This window comes from Coturnix japonica, chromosome 3 (assembly GCF_001577835.2).
Source record: "Coturnix japonica isolate 7356 chromosome 3, Coturnix japonica 2.1, whole genome shotgun sequence".
NCBI classification, from domain to species: domain Eukaryota; kingdom Metazoa; phylum Chordata; class Aves; order Galliformes; family Phasianidae; genus Coturnix; species Coturnix japonica.
Window position 1 is genome coordinate 38956656 of NC_029518.1, and position 10072 is coordinate 38966727.

Below are 10072 nucleotides of genomic sequence, written 5' to 3' on the forward strand. Positions count from 1 at the left end.
TTTTTTTTTTTTCAGACTAGAAAGTGGGGATTTTCAAAAAATTGGATATTTTCCTCATCTTTTCTAAATATAAAGTCATTAATTGATTGTCTACAGATAGCATTTCTGTATAGCCCTTCCAGGAATGATAGCCATTCTGGTCCACAGTGGGGATATTCTGTCTCTCATTTTCACTGATGCGTGTGAAAAGAAAGGTTTTTAGAGAAGCTAGCAGCTGTTAGCTCTGGGGATGGGAGAGGCAGGAAGCATGGCAGGGTATGATACATGGTTTCCTCAAGCAATGCAACGCATCACTCAAGTCAGGTTCATGCTCTGCTCTGCCTTGCTTTTCATCAAAGCTGACAGCTCTCGCTGAACTTATTGATTGCACACAGATACTGCACCACAGACCAGAGGGAGCTGGCTACCTATTGACAGGCTGCTCAAAGAGTAGGAAATTCAGGTGTTCTGGGATCACAACAGGCAGTCTTTAATTGTTGAAACATGCTCATTATGCAACACAGTATCCTTGACCTGAATCTAACAGCATGGCACAAAACCATTAGATTACAAATTTGCCTAATGAACTATTGTGTGCTTTGAAAGCCCTTGCCAGCTCCAGGGCAGACCATGATTCACAAGGGTTCTCTTGATTGCTGTACCAGTCAGACAAGCCACACCACACCATTAGATCTCACACAACAGGAAGACAAGTTGTTCTTCCCCTTCTTAGTTCTTTTGCCAGTGTCTTCCTTCCTGCCTCCTTTCTCCTCTGTTCAACTGCAGTGCCTTAGAGGTGTCACCCCTCACTTTTCCTGGTTTTCCACTGTTTCCTGTTTCAGATAAACATCATTAAGTAAGCGAAAGTATGGGGGCCACATGAAAGTTCCACCTCAAGCTGCACTGTTGCAAGTTTATTCATATTCATCTAGACCCTTGGAATGAAGGGCACTTTTAGTTTGTGACTTCAGTCAGCCTCATTCCCTATATGTATATGGAGAGCTGGCAAGGCCCAGTAGTGCAGATCCCACTGCAGCAGAACAAATGCTGACTGGCTGTAGAGGAGTTCAGTGACAAGCTCTGAAAAGCTGAAAATGTTTTTGACTTGAGTGAGGCCCTGGTTGGGCAGAATGTGAGATGGCCATGTAAGATCTTGTCAGATTAGATTATTCACTTATTTTAATAAGTAGGTGAGGTGGTAGTTAATTTTGCCTGTAAAATACAGAAGTGCATTTTCTGAACTCCTAAGGGAATACCGTGTGTTTGTTCTGTGCTTTAAGTGCTGCTACCAGCCTCCTATGCTTGTGTGGGGTGTAGTGATTTCCCCATTTGTTACTTTGCATTGTATACAGAGATTGTCCTTACTTTTGCCTGAAGTGCTAAAAGGCCTTGGTTGTGGTGACAGTGAAATATGAGTAGCATATGTCATGCACCAGTTAATGTTTGTACTGGCAGAAATTGTCTGTGGGTGTGAGTAAAAGCTGAACAGGGACACTGTTGTGGATGATCCTGGCCTACCTGGCTTGCTTATCTCCATCTTGTGTTTGGGTACACATACTGACAGCACTGTGTACATAGCCTCAGGCATCAAGAAGCTCCCCTTTCTAGCTCTGTCCATTGAACTGTGTTTGTGAGTGTGTGTGTTTATACTTCCAGAAACCTAAGAGGAAACAAAAGAGAATAGCTCAAACACCCCCTTTTGTTACCTATCATTATGAAACTATGAAGTAAAATTCTCAAGAGGGCTTGATTCTATATTTCAATTGCAAGAATGGGCAGTTGTAGCCAAATGTACATAAAATAACTGTTTATCATTAGTTATTACCACTCTGCAAACCAAGAAATACAGAAGGTCAAAAATATGTCTACCCCAGGATTAATCTGGGTAGGATTTACAGTACTCAAGTAGGTAACTCATGTACCCTTGAAATAAATACTGCAATGCTTAGTAACTTCAATGGGTCAGACTTAGTTCTATGTGCTTAAATAACTCAATGTGATTGCAAAATATTCACAGGGGTATAAATAGATGTATCTGTGAACACAAGATTTCAAGCATAGATAGGAAGCCATATTTAACTCTAGACTAAAAAAGAGATTGATATCAATTTATTTTATTTTTTTAGCAAAATGAGAAATAATGGCATGAGTGCTTTTTTGTTTAAATTCATTGGACTCCATTGAGCTGTCATTGTGACTAGCATTGTGGAAATCAAACAGTGGAAGACAAGTTTTATTGAACACTATGCAATCCAACATAGAGAACTTGCATTCTTGTGATTTATTAATGTACTAAAATTTGCATACTTAAAGTGGTCTGTGTGAGGCTCATATAAACTATAGAAGTTAAATGCTTGCAAATTTCTGCAAGATTAGCACATTCAGCATTACAAGCAATATTCCTTTTCTACTGGCAGTTGTGTAGTTGGAAATAACACATGATCTCAGTAAAGCCACTTTTAACCTGTCCTTGTCACTAGTTACGCTAATAAGTGTTCCAGCTGTGTGAAATGAGGAAGTAATTTCATGAGGCTAAATAGATGCTAAAAAGTACAGTCAGTAAGAGTAGGGAACAATGTATCACTCTTAATTGTGCACAAACAGCAGAATGTATATGTAGAGCTTAAGTTTAGATAAGCATCTAAAAGGTCAAACATTTCTCCAAACTTCCTGCTCCAGAAGCAGAGTTACTACCTGTTAACAGGACACTGAACTAATTAATTAACTATGCCAAGAGTAGAACAGATCTGCCAGAAACATTAGAGAAAAGCTGAGAAAAATCTGTAACAAAATTTGCCCAATGTCTACCTTCCTGTCTTTGTCAGTTTGTGTATAGATACATCTGTTACATTCTTGTTCTGTACTTGGATACCTTTAATTTGAATGATACATTAAATGTAGTCGTTTCTTCCACAAGATTTTCTAAACAGCCCTTTACAATGCTACACTGAAGTACAAGACTGAAGTCTGTAACTTGTTTCTAAAATATTTGTGGAGCAAGGGGCTGTGATGGCAGTACTTTCTACTGAGACAGAAGCACTGTGGAGCAATGGAAGGTGATAAAGAAAAGTAGCTCACTTTTTCTGTTGATGAATGACAGCTTGAGAAGAGCATGATCTCTGTCTAGAAACGCTACTCCCTCAGCTGCCAACCTTTAAACAAGGGTGAGAAGGACCCAAGATCCATACCTTCCAGTCTCTCAGATGCACTGCTTGGACCTTATCTCCATGGGTTATCCACGCCTTCTTTGTGCTCAACCACTAGTTAAGGTCGTGACCTGGTAATTCTCACACATTCCACTCCCTCACAGCAGGAACCAATGATTGAGTAGGTTGGGGATAATCACCTACTGTTCTGGTGATCCCACCACCAGATGTTTGACAGCCCACCACCAGATGTCATGATGATGCCTCACAGACACTGGAGCATGTTGGAGTGATGTCACTCACATCAATGGTCCTGTGAGTTTAACAGGCTCCCTAAAGAGTTTAATTGATTCAAGGAGAGGGGGGGTAGGTCTGCCCTCCATAATAGGATACAGGCTGTGTCTTGAATCAATACCTCTGCTTGCGGTGGGGCATTTTCTTGCTTTTGGTACCACACCCTTTGGCCTGATGTCTGTGGCTGTAGTGCTGTATCAGGTACAGAAGGGAAAGGGTTTCTAATTTGCCACTTGGACATGATCAGTGTCCCCTTTGCAATGAAAACTGGGGTATCAACTATTATCTCTGCTGGCCATGTGATGACTACTAGAGGGTTTACTGATCCCCCAAATTCCAATAAACTCCCTCAAGATGCAAGTGGGCCACACCACTTCAGTCCTACTTGCACCTTCCAAGGCTATTTCACCTTATGTTTTCTGGATTCTAGCTCCTCCAGGGCAGGGAGCAGATTATTCATGGTGCCAATTTGCAGATTGAGTGAAGTATCTTTACCTGTAAATGGGTAGGCCCAAGTTGTCTGCAATAATCTTAAGGTACTGGGTCTGGTGTGCCTTGATCTATTATTCAGATTCCTCAGGGTTTCAAAGAGTCTATTGGTCCACTTCTGCATGGACTGTAAATCTGCTTTCTGGGTGAACTTCAGGATCTTGTTATATCTTCCTATTAGGTCTGCTCCCTTTGGACTGTATGGCAGATGACAGTGCTATTTAATGTTGTTATACTATTTCTGCACAGTTGCATCCATAAAATATGTACCTTGATCACTCTCGATGACCTGTGGAGTCCTGTATGACACTATCAGCCTAGTTAGTTCTTTAATGGTATAGGCTTGGTTTGCCTTTGGTACAAGATAGGCTTAAATTTGTTCATCTAATGACACGTTAGAGTATATCTGACCCCTTCAGATCATGGAAGGGGACCTATAATAATCAGTCTGCCACTCCTGTAGATGTTTGTGTCCTCTAGTGAGATGGGTAGTTGTTTTCAGCTGAGATCCTGGTCTCATTTGTGAGCAAGCATCAGATTTCTGACATGCTTGGACAATATCTGGTAAATGTATGGGCAGTCTCCATGCCCTCATGATCCTCTTTCCTGTATGTCTAATTTTTTGATGTAGCCAGCAGGTGACAACTTCTGCTGATGCATTTTCCAGTCATCTAATTCAATCCACTGTGTCAATTTCACTGTTACCTGGTGACAGTAATGGTTGGTGTTTAGGGATGTGGTATGTCCATATGTTCCTGTGTTGAATCATGTTCCATGTATCATCCCACATATCTTTGCCTCAGATAGGTTGGATGTGGATTGTTCAATCCTGAGTGTCCCGCTGTGCTATCCAGAGTATGAGCCCTCGGTAAACCACCTATTTGTGCAGATATTCAGTGTGCTGCCATTTGGCTCTTGAGTTATAACCATTTACACATCTCAGTTCAGTGGCTTCTTTGTCCGTCTCTCTCTTCAAACCATATTGTTTTGGTAGTGGGATGGTATGGATCCATCTGTGTACCAGGCATCTTCCACAGTAGGATATTTCCCTTCCTGTACTGGACTCTCTTCTGGATGAGTGACTGTCATTTCCTCAGGTGTCCTTGCTGTTGTGATATATTACTGGGCCAACTATCTTTGCAATTCTTCTTTCAGTGGAGGAAACTTTTGATTAATTTAGACAAGTTACTTCGTATCAAGCCATTAAAATGGAATAGCAGCAATTAGTCATGACTATATATATATTATATACATATACATATTATTTATTTTTTTATTCTGGAAAACAGATCATAGGCTCTATGTGCCTTCAGAAATTAACTGTTGTACACCTGTAACATGTGTCCTAGCAGCATAAACATTGAGTCTTTTGCATCTGGTCTTTTAAAAAGGTAGCTATTCTAACAAGTACAACTCCGTGCCTTTTTAAAAACCGGATATGGATGTTGTGTGATTCAGAAGGTTTGAAATATAAATTCCTGGAGTGTCGGGGTTCTGGGAAAGTATGTGCTGTATTGTGAAAGGACAGTCAGCAGATGGCAATGTTGTATAATTGTTCGAGCAGGAGGCAGCCGCATCAGCAAGGGAGGGAAGCCTCTGATACTGCCTGAGTGACCGCTGCAAGCCATCAGTGAGTCTGCCCTCTACTTATGCTTTGGCTGGATGCTTGTGGAAACTTACTTAATTTTGATTACTATTTGTAATAACGATTCAACATTTAAAACCTGTAATCTGAAAGGGCAAGACCGTTATTAGTTAAGAACAGTCTAATTAAGCTAGTGCATTTCCCTATTTAAATAAATAAAAAAAGAAAAAAGCAAACAGTTTCATAATGCTACATAAGTACAATATGTTCTTTCCCACACAGAATGCATTTTTTTAAAGAGGACAAGTGGGCCTGATGCATGTGATTTTCTTAGAGTGTTATACGATAGCTTAACCAATCTGCTACTGCCTTTTCAGGACAAAGCTTTGAAAATCAATACATCAGACATATTTCTTTAAGACCAAATAAAAGTAAGTAATATCCTTAGAAATTACTTCTGGTTCAGGCATAATGCAGACTAGTCTGTACATGAGCTATCGTCAGTAGATCAAGTAATTTCATTGGAAAACTGCTCTTTGGCTTCAGCAGGTTCCAGATGAGGCCTGCTGTGCAGTGCCAGCTCGAAAGTTGAAAGGTACTGGTTATATTTCCTCCATTTTTTTTTTGTCTTCTAAGTACTGTGGAGAGCTATTAAGATGCTTTGATCTGAATATCTAAACCAAAGCCGTATAACCTTCCTGCTTCCAACTGCACTGAAGGCACTGGAATGAAGTAAAAGAGCTGTGATATGTAACTCCAATGTACAAAATCTGTGCAATAGCTCAGAAAGAAGAACTTGGAAAAGCTTCTGTAAAATATAGGACTAACAGATGTCTTGGGAGAAGAAAAGTGAGTAATAGCTTAAATAAAACAATCTTTGGTTCGGATGATATTCCACTGCCCACTGAAGCCTGACGCTTTATGTTAGTAGCCAAAAGAGCAGGCATCATTTCAGATGTCAGTGAAATGTGAAATACAAAACTCACAGCACCCAAACAGTTTTGTCTAGCAACTCAGCCAAAAAGACAGGAATGGACATGTTCAGTGAAAGATTAAAATGTAGTCACTTATACAGAAGTAATTTGTTAAACAAAACTTACTTTACAAATGCTCTTCCATGTTTATACAGCAGGACCCGGATTTACTGTCAATTGGGTTTCCCACTGGGTGTAAGGACTGGAAAGAAATGGTGCTTGGTGTCAGACTTAGGGATGTATGTAACTTGAGAGGTAGTATTAAATTAAAACTCCTGTCACACACAAACCACTTACTATAATTTATGTCAAGTTTAATGGAGTAAAAAATATTGGAGTGCTGATCAGATGTTACCAATTAGTATCACTACAGATTTTTTTCTTATGTACTGGAGGATATTTCACTGATTTTGTTGTTGTGTTGTTTTTTTACAGAAAATTGAAGTAAACACAGAAATCTTATATAAACTGAAAATCAGTAAGGAAAATCAAAGGTGAGATCAAAGTACCAAAGTGTTCCATTAACTATGTCAGTGTGGTTACACAGAATGCATCAGTGATGGAAGTGCCTGTTGTAACAACTTGTTAGACCAAAGTAATACAGATTAGTTAATAATAGCAGCTGCATTCAAGTGCTGGTTGTGTAGCATACACAGTAGCATCTGGGAGTCAGAAACAGAGATTATAGTTTGGACTTAGATGTGGCCCAGAGCATTAAACTAAGAAAAAAAATTAACAAAGAGAATTATGCAGTATTTGATTAGCATTCCTGATTGCTTCAGTTGTTCATTTAAATACAGAATGAACACATTAAGGTAGTTGTTAAAGCATTTATGGAGACTAGACAGTGGATGTGAGCACAGTGAGGTGGTGCTGATATGTTTCAGCAGTGGTGACAGTGATGTGAAAGACGAGTTCTAGATGGGCATGCTTATCCATATCTGGTGAAAATACATAGCTAATGGTGATACATCTGTTAGCAAAATAGTATTTTTGAGCTGAGAACTTTATCAAATAGTGTTATTGTGCTTTTTTCATTTATTGTAGGTTTCCACAGAAGTAGATAGGAGGAATTACTTTTGGTGTGACCTCTTTAAAGGGCCTGAGAAATATGTGGAGTGGATCAGTGGCCTTCATTCTGAATCAGCGTTTTAGTATTTCAGATATTGGGCACATATTATGGAGTTTTCTCCTGTTGCAATAATACAACACTATCTATGAGAGTGGTTTTTCAAATTTAGAAGGCAGGTTGTATTTTTGTATGTGAGGTACAAATCTGTGAGCTGTATAATTTCATGCACAGTTATGAGATTGTTGGTAAATATTCAAATAGATTCATAGAGACACTGAAGAAAATCCATTAGTACAGAAAAGAACAATTCCATTTTCAAGTTATTGCCAGTATTTGGTGTTAGAGGGAATATATATATTAGCTGACACAGGCAGGATTTTTATTTTCAAATGATACTAGTAAAGTAAAAAAAAAATATATATATATTTTTGATTCACTGAGGTCTTGAGACTTAGCTAAACCAAATCCTCAACTTCAATTTGATGATATATAAAGATTTTCAATTATCTTTTAACTTAAAATAGAAAATGATGGATTCCAGGAGCCTATGGATTTTTAAAGTTAAGGTTAAGTTTCAATTTATTCACAATTCAGACTCCTTAATTGACCTGAGGAAGGCCAAAGTTGGCTTTTGTAAGGTAGCATTACAATCACAGTAGATTTTTTTTAATTTTTTTATTTTTTTGTTGGAGTATGGCAGTGTGAATAGCCCTTGGATCAGGAGCTGCTACCTAATGATCTAAGACAACTAATAAATGATAATTTCATGAACATGGCAAGCAACCTGCTTTCTGATATAAAGTTACTGTATGTTATGTTGTTAAAATGTCCTGGATGATTGCATTCATTAAGCTTAATGAGAAAAGGGGGAGGAATTGGAAGAAAATGGTAAAGCAGTGTATGAGATCTGAACAGTCTCCTCACAAACTGCATAGAGAATAGTTACAGTGGCATGCTTCTGGTCTTCTGTTTAATGCTGTAAGACTTGTTTTGCCAGAGGAGAGTACTGGTAGCTCTGAAAGCTTACGTGCACTTACAAAATCATGTACGAAGTATGTGAAAATTGATTGCCGATAGTTATGGTCCCTTCAGGGTATTAACATAAGTCAGGGTAATTGAAGAGGCAAGGGTACAGGACCTGTACAAATGGAAGTGTCCTTTGACCCTTTTCTTCAGAGGTCCAGTTCTAAGTACCTGCACAACAGGAAAGATGCAAACATGCTGATAGAATGTGATCATAGTTGCATATTTTTAGAAATTACAGGACTGTGCATCAGCCTTCTTTCTAGTATCTCTTTGATTTTGAAATTACCTGCAGATAAGGTATGGAATTTCACAGACAACGGCCAATATTATTTGACAGAGTGAACACAGAAGAAAATGTAGTGCAGCTCTCTCTGAAGGGATAATAGGAAGTGTTTTGTGAAAAGAGAAAATCTGGGAACATTATCAGTGTGGACAAATTGGTCAGCCAGAAAGCTATTAGAAATAAAACATCAAAGTAGTTAGTGGTATAGTAGAATACAAGGTTAATTACTTTAATTACAATGATTTTAATTATTAAAAGTAATCAGCCCTGGGATACTTAAAGAAGTACTTTTGCTAAACTTTTAAAATTTTTTTTAAAAGGTTCTTACGTCTTGCTTCCAGCACAGCTTATGTATAAACACTTCAAAACACTCACTGTCTTGGGATATTTGCATTACAAGGCACTTGATGAAATGGATCTCAAAAATTCTGCCCTCATAATGTTATGAATCATATTTTTAGAGCTGACTTCATTGTATTTCTCCAGGACAGATCAAGGAGACAAAAACGTTTACAGTAGCATGAGATTTCTGAATCAAAGCCTATCTTGAGGCATAATTAAAGGAGGTAGTCTAATTATCTGAAGTCAAAACTGTATCATCCTTTGCCCTTAATGCACAGAAGATAACTTAGATAACATTTAATTAGAAGAAAAGCGTGGATTAATACTTATTTGATATCCACAATAGAAGGTTCCCTCAGGTGCTAAGATATTGTCCAGTGAATTGAGAGCAAATATTTAGCCCATATCTCCACCAAAATGAATCATTTGTAGCAAACAGTTAGTCAAGTTTCTGCTTTCTGCGTCAAGGATATTGTTTCTTCAGGCTTGGCAGTTCTCTAATGAAAATATTCAAGTACAGAAGTGTAAGTGCTACTGTTATGCTGTAAATGAAAGGATTAAATCACATGGTTCTATTTGCTTTCTTGATTAGATGGATGGTACCCACAGATCCAATGTTGTGATATTCCTTTTGGACTTAGATTTCTGTTAGCATTTATGAAAGTAAACTGTCTCTCATTACTTTACAAAGGTGGCTAGGAAAAAAATTAGATGAAATATGTTCTTTATAATGTCAGAACTTTTATCATGGGGGGGGGGGGGTGGAACATGCCAACAGTCCTGTATTTATTGCCAAGTCTTAATAGCACTGCTTGGTCAATGTCTAAATCAGTTTAGGAATGTAATACAACAGGAATGCAAGCTTCTGTGGATACAGTGATG

The 10072-nt window shown here is 38.4% G+C and overlaps 1 long non-coding RNA gene across 1 annotated transcript; it reads left to right on the top strand.

The window, feature by feature from the left end:
- Positions 1–6039: 6039 nt before the first annotated feature.
- Positions 6040–9859, top strand: LOC107311497. Its single transcript, XR_004306753.1, has 3 exons — positions 6040–6088; positions 6903–6961; positions 7515–9859. It is a non-coding gene; the product is annotated as an uncharacterized LOC107311497 (long non-coding RNA).
- The last annotated feature ends 213 nt before the right edge of the window (positions 9860–10072 follow it).